Raw genomic sequence first — 9,208 nt, forward strand, 5'->3', positions numbered from 1 at the left:
GGCCTCGTGCCTGGCATGCTTGAGAAACATCGGGAGGAAGGTGTGGCCGGAGATGAGAGCAGGGAGTGGAGGGGGTGAGGGTGGCAGAATGGAGCCAGACAGCAAGGCCTGGAAGCATTGGCCTCTCATTTCCCGGGTCTTCCTGCCAAGCCCCTCGCTTGTCCGGTGCTCACTGTGAGCCAGTTGCTCTACAGAGCTTAACTTATTTCACTGTCCTGACAGCCCTTGGAGGTAGCACCCCTATCATTAGTGTCCCCATTTTAACCTAAGTGAGGAAACTGAGGCACAGGGAGGGGAGTAGCTTCCCTGGGGAGTCGTGGAGCCAGGATCTAAAGCCGCGTCTGGCCCTTAGCCATGGCAAGGCCCCCTGCTCGGTGCGTCAGTCGCCCCTCCCGCCCGGTGCACCAGGTGCACCCCTGGCCCGGCCCGTCGTGGGGGGTGGAGGTGGAGGGGCCGCGTCACTGCCCACACCCCAGCGCTGGCCGCTGCCTTTCCCCCATTAGTGCAGGGCCAGCAGGCCTTACAAAACCGCAGGCCCAGATAAGAGCACAATCGAACCTGTTTTGCTTGCAGGCCGGCTGGGGGGCTGGGCCACGGGGAGGTGGGAAGTAGGGGGAGGCAGCTGGCAGCACTCCGGCCCTGCTATCAGCAGCCCTGCCCACCCCCTTCCCTTCGAGCCCCTTTGAAATTTACCCACCTTATCAGGGGTGCGAGCTTTCTGAGGGAGGGCAGGTAAGCCTTCGTGTCCAGCCGCTGGAGGCTGCCTTCCGCCCGACTGGTCCCGCCCCGAGGAGACAATGAGCGGGGAACACGTGCTGGGAAGGAGGACCTGGCCCTCAGACACCCAAGGGGCCCCCCTCACACACACACAGACTCAGGCTGCCCTGTCACTGCCCAGTGGGTACCTCCCAGGCCGAGGCAAGGCCCTGCTCAGGCGCTGTCACCCTGCCCTCCACACCGTACCCAGCACCCAGCCTGCAGTGCCCACTCCCTCATCCCTCACGCAGGCTTCTGTCAGCCCGCATGTCCTACTCAGTGCCAGCTAGGTGGGCACAGCCCCCTCCCCTCCTCACGTCTGAACTGCTTTCCCAAAGGCAGCCCAGGCCTATTACCCGCCAGCCCCCCAGCCACAGCCTCAGCAGGTGTTTACTGAGCACCCACTGCCCACCAGGCACTGGGGCACAGTGGTGAAGGGGCAGACCAAGCTCACTCCCCCACGGAGCTGGGAGAGACAGTAAATAAACACAAATAAATAGGATGAGAGGGTGCCACAAAGTGATGACTGCTGCAGTAGAGCAGGAATGAAGCAGGGATGTAGGAGAGGAAGTGTTGGGCGACTTAAAGTGTGTGTGTCAGGGCAGTAAGTTGTCAGGGAAAGCCTGCCTGAGGTGGTATTTGAATCCAGACCTGAAGGATTCTAACTCTCTCCCTCTATGGGGTTAGAATCACAGACACAGAAGGGCAGACCAGGAGGAGGATAGAGACCAACTAGTCCTACAGGATCCCTTTTCACTGAGGCTCAGAGAGGGCAATGAAGTGCCCAATGTCACACAGCACAATGGCAGCCAAGCAGAGCAGGAGTTAGAGCCTCGCCAGGATCCTTCCCCACATTCCTGCTGCCCCTAGCCTGGGGCACTGCCAGGGCCCTGGCAGGACCATCTGGCCATTATTGGACAGTCTAGGGGGTGGGCCGAGCCTGGGAGTGCAGTGCTTACAGCCATTTTACTCTGCCTTTTGTAGACAAGAGGCCTGCTGCGTCCTGTTTGAGGCTGAAGATCGGGGCTCAGGCCTGGTTGGATGACACTGTGGGCTGGGAGTTCTGTCCTCAGGGCACCCTGCCCAGCGTTACAGTCCTCTGGCCCCCTTACCACCTCCCCATGTTCCCCATCTGCCCAGGGACGTCCAGGTCCACTAGTGGCCTGACCTTGAGGGCATGTTCCTCCAGAAGCCCCTTTCTACCCCTCAACCCCCTCACTCCCAACACACACCTGTGCTCCTGTGGTGAAGGGTGAGTGGCCTGGAGGGGAGGAGGGGGCAGCCGCTGCAGCCATGGGCATGGTGCGTGTGGAGTCACAGGGCCAGGTGGGAAGATCCAGGGGCCTGACTCGTGCCAGACAGGCTCTAAGAAGACAGATGAGAAAACGGCTGCTGAGGGGGCTCAAGCTAGAGGGCTGCTGGGTGGGCCAGCCCCTTCGGGCTCTGGGGTTGTGAGAGATGGTGTCCAGAGGTCCTCAGGGCACTGTTTCTACTGAGATGGGGAAGCCCGAGGCATCTGAGCTGCTAGGAAAGAGCACTGAGTCTAGAAACTAAGTTCAAATCCCAGCTCTGCTGTGTGACCTTAGATTAAATCACTTCCTTCTCAGCCTCAGTTTCTCTTCTCAGTAAAAGAGGAGCAAGGATTCCTTCTTCAAAGGGATGTTGCAAGGAGCAAATGAGAGAAAGTGCAAGTGCCTGGCACACAGCCAGGCCCTGTTGACAGCGGAAGGTTCTCTGCCCTTTGGGGACCTGTCTCTCTCATCTAGATTTTGGCCAGAGTTTTGGGAACACTAAGCACATGCCAACACTTTAGAAGACTTTTTTTTTTTTTTTAAAGGACCCTTGTTAATTGGATTAACCATAATCCGGGATTTATGACCCACACCATGGGTCTATGCATGGCCCTCTCAAGTTTTAATCATTTCATATAATGAACACAGTGAACCCACTGCCAACCCAGGATCAAGGTCATCACCAGCAATGCTACACGTATTAATTCACTTATTTCTCACATCAGTCCTACAGTTTGGGTCTAACTTGTCCCCGTTTTAAAGATGAGGAAATTGAGGCACAATTGATGGTTCAGGGCATACTCTCTACTGAATGATGCTGGAGATGCACTGGGTACATTCTTCCAGTTGACTTTCCTGTCCTGAGCTCCAGAGCCCTGGACGATGATGTCCTCAAACCACCCCTACTCCACTCCTGGCATGTTCTGTGGCTTAGCTAAGGGGATTGCAGCCGTGGGCTCAGCCCCCATCTCCCTGGAGGGCCCATTTTCCACAGCTCTGACAGCTGCAGGAGCCTGGGGAGCAGCCTGCCTAGCCCTGTGCTCCCTACCGGCCCGGGCCTCCCTGGCCCCCTCTCAGCCCATCACCCTACCAGTGCTCCTTCCAGTCCAGCTCGGTGAAACAAGAGCCTAGTGCTCCTATCCATGCTTCTACCCTCCTTCTAGGTGGTGCCCAAGAATATGTTAAAGAAATGAGTAAGTGAATGAATGAATGAAGATGCTAAAAGGGAAAAAGGATATGAAAAGAAAAAAATACAAAATATTTCTGACAGCTGGGTGGGGACGGGTGGGAGGAAGGTGAGGGGGACGTCATGTTTAAAGATGCCCTTTGGCCAGCTGCCACGTTCAGGAAGCCCCTGTGCCCTTTGGTTGTGTGGATCCCAACCTCAGATCCTACTGCCTGTGCTCTGACCCTGAGTGCTGTCCCCTCCCCCATGGTGACTTCCCAGATACAGTGGCAGCCAAAGTTCCCAGAACCATCCTAAGCTGATACAGCTAATGCAGCTCCAGGGCTGGACGGTGGGCAGGACAGCTCTGCCAGGCAGCCACAGCACCAGCCAGGAAGTACTGGGTGCCCTCGCCTGCTGCCAGGAAGGGCCAGCTCCCAACAGAGTTTTGGGAGGGTTTGGGGTCCAGGGCAGAGCCAGGATTAGGCTAAGACTGGGAGGTCCTGGGGCTTGAATTCTCTTGGCAGCATCCAGATATGATGTCGGGGAAGCAACTTTCTTCTCAACACATGTGGATCTTGCCCTGTACAGGGAGCTGATTACTCTTGAGAATCTACCAAAAACTATGGGCCCCCCACCTCAGAATACACACACAATTCCAGGGGCTCACAGAGCCCCTGCAACCTCTCCATGAGCCCCAGATTAAGAGTCCCTGTCCTGGATTGTGGGTAGTGTGTGGGCAGGACAGTCCAATTCACCTCCAGCTCACAGCAAAACATCTGGTATACAGTAGGTGCTTAATAATGCACTTATTTCCATAAACCAACAGATATGGACTTGTTGGATGAGGGAAAAGGCAGCTGCAGCTGGGTTGTGCCCAGGCTCAGAGAGTCAGTCAGGGCAAGGGAACGGAGGGTGAAGCAGGGTGTCACTCGGCTGCCTACAGCCCCCTATGGCTCCCCACTGCCCTCAGAGCCGGCTCCACGTGGTCCCTCCCTCATTGTCCATGCTGCTTCAGCTCACAACCAGAGGTGCCAGCCTCAGCTCTAAGAGCTGCTGGAAACTCTCAAACACTGACTTATTCCATCTTCTACTGAGCATCTATTGCATGTCACGCTATTCTAGACACTAGGAATACAACAGTGAACAAAACAGGCCCTTCCCTGGAGGGGCTGACAGTAGCTCTTGCTTCCAGACCTCTCTACATGCCCTTGTACTTAATCTGCAGAATCCAGCATTGGCATCATCTCCTCTGAGGAGGCTTCCCTGATGCTGTTAGTCTTGGGACCCTGGGATCAGGGCACTTATCCCACCTTATCAAATAGTCCTTCTCCTTGTCTGTCTCCTGCACTGGACTCTGTGGGAGTCCACAGAGACAGAAGCTTTGTCTTATTTGCTTGGCATCCTTAGACTTCAGTGCAGTGCCTGGCAAATAGCTATGCATGGAATAAAGGGATGGATGGATGGACCAAAGGATGGAAGGAATTTGTTTGGGTTGGGGGTACCAACAAGGAAGTAGGAAGGAAATGGAGCTTGGGGCTGAGGTGGGTCTGGGAATGTCCCTGGGGAGGGCAGAGGGTGTGAGGAGTGTACAGGTCCCTCCTCCTGGTTCCCGTGTGAGACCTGATTTCCTTGGACAACAATGGCTGCAGGTGCGGAAAGGAGGGTCAGGGGAGGGGTGATGGAGAATAGGATTTGCTTCCTGGTCTGGGGTTTCCAGTCCCTTGCACCCCACCCTGGGGCTCCAGTCAGAGGCACCCCTCCCTTGAAGTGACTCAACCCCTGCCAGGTGGGGAAGGCTGCGGGAGAGGTGGGCAATACAGACCACCTGCATCAGGCTCCTGGGGGTGGGGGACATTCAGCTCTTACCTTCCTGGGTTGTGATCTCTGTGTCACCAAATCCAAGAGGGGCTGGGACATTGCCTGCCCTGTGTCAGACCCCAAGACAGGCTCAGAGAGAATAAGGGTTCTGCCTGAGTTCACACAGTTGTTAGGGCTTAATTGCCAGCCTCTGCTGTCTTCATTCTTGGGCAGGGCCTACCCAGCTCTGCCAAGCCAAGGACAGGGCTTCTCTGGGGGTCCTCCCTCCTGATGAGGGGGCAAGCCAGCCCTGCCTTTGAGGGTCCCACCTTGGTCAGAGATAAGCAGGGGCCTGGCCCCACTGCCCATCCCTGGGGCACCAGTAGGCAGCAGGAACAGGATAGAGGGGTGATGGGAGGGGATCCATTACCTTCTCACTGTCCCAACCCTATGACCCTGTGACCGCCTCTCCACCTCCTTCGCCACTAAGGCTACCCTTCTCCTTTGGCTGCCATCCCGGAGAGAGAATAGAGGCTGAGGAGGGTCCTATCTTCAGATGTGCGAGGACTGTAAAAATGGGAGGAGGGTTCTAGGGAGTGTGCATCTACTCCCTAGAGTATCAATCTCAGGGCTGGAAGGTAGTAGCCTCCAGCTGAACTAGTCTAATGATTCATTTTACAGGAATGAAGCAGAGACCCAGAGAGGGAAGGGACCTGGCTTGAGGTCACACAGCACTATAACTGCTGAGCTTATGGACTATTTTCTCTATATAAGGCACTCTCCCATGCACTTTACACATATTAACTCCCTAATCCTTCCCCAACCCTATGAGCCAGGGGCACTATTATCATCCCTGCTTTACAGGTGGAGAAACTGAGGCACAGGTGGAGAACATGAGGCACAGAGAGGTTAGGGAGGTTGCCCAAGGTCACACAGCTTGTGAGTGGCAGAGTAGAGCCTGGTTCCAGGGCCTCATGCACAACCCCATGCTTTATTGCCTCTTGTTATAGTTACTAAGTAGGAGCCTTGGTCCCTTCTTGGCTCTACCTGCTATGGGGCTTCAACTCAGTCTCTCATGGTCCCTGTGCCTTTATACTAATAAATACAATAATAATATTACTTTTTGCATTTGTTGAACCCTTTCTATGGTACAGGCACAGTGAACAAATGCCTTTTCTACATAATGTCATTTAAATCTCATAATAACCCTATGGGATAGGTATCGGAACTGCCATTTGCAGATATGAAAACTGAGGCCCAGAGAGGTTAACTGACTTGCCCAGGGACACGCATCTAGTAAGAAACAGCCAGGATGCAAAGCCAGCCAAGCCCAAGCTCTAACCACAACTCTGTCCTCCTGTACATGGGCCAGGGGATGAGGAGTTGCACAATCAGTCCTGGGAAGGTCGTTCTGTCCAGCCCCTCCCTCCACCTTACAAGACATCTTGCCACGTGTGCCCTTTGCTGGGCCCAGCATTTGGTGGCCCTCAGGAACTGCTCTACCCCCCACTGATGACCCTTGCCCCTCTTCTGCCATCTGACACCGCTCCTGCGTCACATCGGGGAAGCCAGGATCCCCGCACCCAGTCTGGGACACAGTTGGCAGCAGCTGCAGGAAGCAGACCCACCCAGCATCTCGGGTGTCACTCATAAACCTCTACCCTGCCGTCCAGGCTCACCCCCTCCCTCACACACTCATTCACCACTTCTTATCCAGCCCTAGTTGTGTGCCCCACCAAGTGCCCTGACCTCCGGGAGCTTACAGTCTGGCTGGGTTGCTGAGGCCAGCTGCCTGCTGTGACCAGGACAAGGCAGAAAAGGAGTCCAGGAGCAGGAAGAGGGGCTGGGAAGCTGGGATGCATCACGGCATCACGGCAGGGGCGGCCGGGAATCAGGCCGTGAGGGACAGGCCAGGACAAGGAGAGGCGTGAGAACGGGGTGGGAGTAACATGTGCTGAGCTCTCTGAGGTGGCGCTGTGCTTGGCACCCCTCATGTGAAACACGTACATGAGTGGGTGGGGGGACAGACAATTTATGTTCCCTTAGGGATTCACCCCCACCTCTCTGGGCCTCAGTGCCGACCTCTTGGGTTGAAGTAGAGGATTAACCCCGCTGACACATATAGGGTGGAGGCCTCGTGGTCAGTGCTGGCTGGGGGTGGGGGGGTGAATCACCTGCTAGGCCCTCACAACAACGCTGGGCAGGGTTCTATTCTTGTCTCTGTTTCAGAGATAAACAAACTGAGTTGACCTGCCTGTAGCTGGGCAGCAGCAGAGCTGTTTAGAGCAAAGGCCTGCTTAACCAGGCATCCTAGAGCATTTGAGATAGGAGTGGGTAGGAATTCTGGGGGCCAGAGGGGAGCAGAGGCTGGAGACTCTTTCCTCATACCCCTCAAGGTGGGCAAGCCAAAGGCCTGGGCCAGGGGCCTCAAGATTTAGCTCTGCCTCTGACTTGCTGTGCAGCCTGCACAAGTTCCTTTCCCTCTCTGGCCCTCAGCCCGGTCTTCTGAAAGCTGAGAGGTCACTAGGTCTCTGTGGGCCCTCCTAGTACATGCCCACAAGCCCTCTCACTGTGGGGATGGACCCCCTCCTACCTCTCACCGAGCTGACTCTCCATTGCTGTCCTCAACAACACTCACATAGACTGGGCAGGCTCTACATACACACTCTCGTTTCATCTCCACACACCCCTGTGAGGAAGCTCTCGTTTCCAGTTTACAGATGAAGAAACTGAGACCCACAGAAGGCAAGTGGGCAGCAAGGCCCCCAGAGAGCAAGTGCGGGCACAGAATGAGAAGCCCCTGCCTCTCCTCCCTGGGTAGGCGGTCACCTGGCCCAGCAGAGACCACCACTAGCTTGTCCGGCAGCCAGACCTGGGGAGGGAGGTTCCAGAAGAGGTGCCTTCACTTGCCTGCCTGGTGGCCACACACTGCCTGGGGCCATCTTTCTGTGGTTCAGCCTTTTCACATGCAGGGGCTGGTGGCAAGTATCACGGTGAGCCCTCTGGAACCAGGCAGACAAGAAGAGGAACAATGAGGCCAAGCATACACTCTCGTGGTTCTCGGCATTTGACACGTTTTAACTGTGCAAGTCGTACATCAACTGTACAAGGTGGGCACCACTACTATCAACCCCATTTCACAGATAAGGAAACTGAGGCAGAGGAGAGGCCTTGGTAACACAGCAAGTGCAGAGAGGGCTGAACCACTGTGCTCTACTCCCTCCCAACATACAGGAAACAAAGGACAACAATAGTGGACAGGCAATCGGTAATTAAGAATTTAACTGTACAGGACAGACTCTCTGTGCCAGAGGGAAGCTGAACAGGGAGGAGATCAAAGTTTCAGAGAAGAAAGCCTGGGCCCTGGTGACCAAGGTGTTGGAAGTGGGTGGTCAGGGTTGAGGCACAGGTTTCCTGGTACAGGTGTTTGATCCATTGAGATATTGGGACACCACCCCATAGATGCCAGGCACTTACCAGCCCACCTCCCTACCCCCACACCAACCCTTTCCCTCCCATTGCACAAATGGGAAAACTGAGGCCCGAGCTCTGTCCAGTAGGGCCCTCTGAGAGGGGTAGGGGGTAATGAGCCAAAGAGAGGAGTTTCTGGGGGGCTAGGAGGAGTGGATGTGGCCCCTGCTTGCCTGGCCTGGGACCTTAGCTCTCTGGGCTTCCCGTCCCTGTCCACCCAGGAAATGATCACCCCTCCTTCTTCCCCCACCACCCCAACAGTAATGGGTAGCAGATGAGAGCATATGCTTCACCCAAGGCCTCCCAAAGCATCCTTCAGCCGCCAGAGCCAGCCCAGAAAGGGGGTCATTTCACATGGAGAAACTAGAGCTCAGAGAGCTTTAGTGACTTGCCCAAGGTCACACAGTAGATTGAAAATGGGTCTCTTAAGAAGGGGGAAGAAGAGCAGAGAACAGAGAGGAGAGAGGGAGACAGGAAGGGGATAAGGAAGAGAAAGGGGAGGGGGTCACAGGTGTCCTGAGGCCCGTTCTCACAGTCCCTGCCCTGGCCTCAGTCTCCAGGTTGGCTTCCCCTCCCTCTTCCCAGAAAGGACAGACTACAGCCCTGGCCCTGAATGGCTGCCTCTCATCCCTGGCCCCAGGCACGTGGCATCCTGCTGGTAAGGGCTCCAGTGGGGTGTAGTCTTTTGGGAGGGGCGGGGCGGGGCTGTTTGTTCCTGAGCAGC

This window comes from Camelus ferus, chromosome 20 (genome assembly GCF_009834535.1).
Source record: "Camelus ferus isolate YT-003-E chromosome 20, BCGSAC_Cfer_1.0, whole genome shotgun sequence".
Lineage (NCBI taxonomy): Eukaryota > Metazoa > Chordata > Mammalia > Artiodactyla > Camelidae > Camelus > Camelus ferus.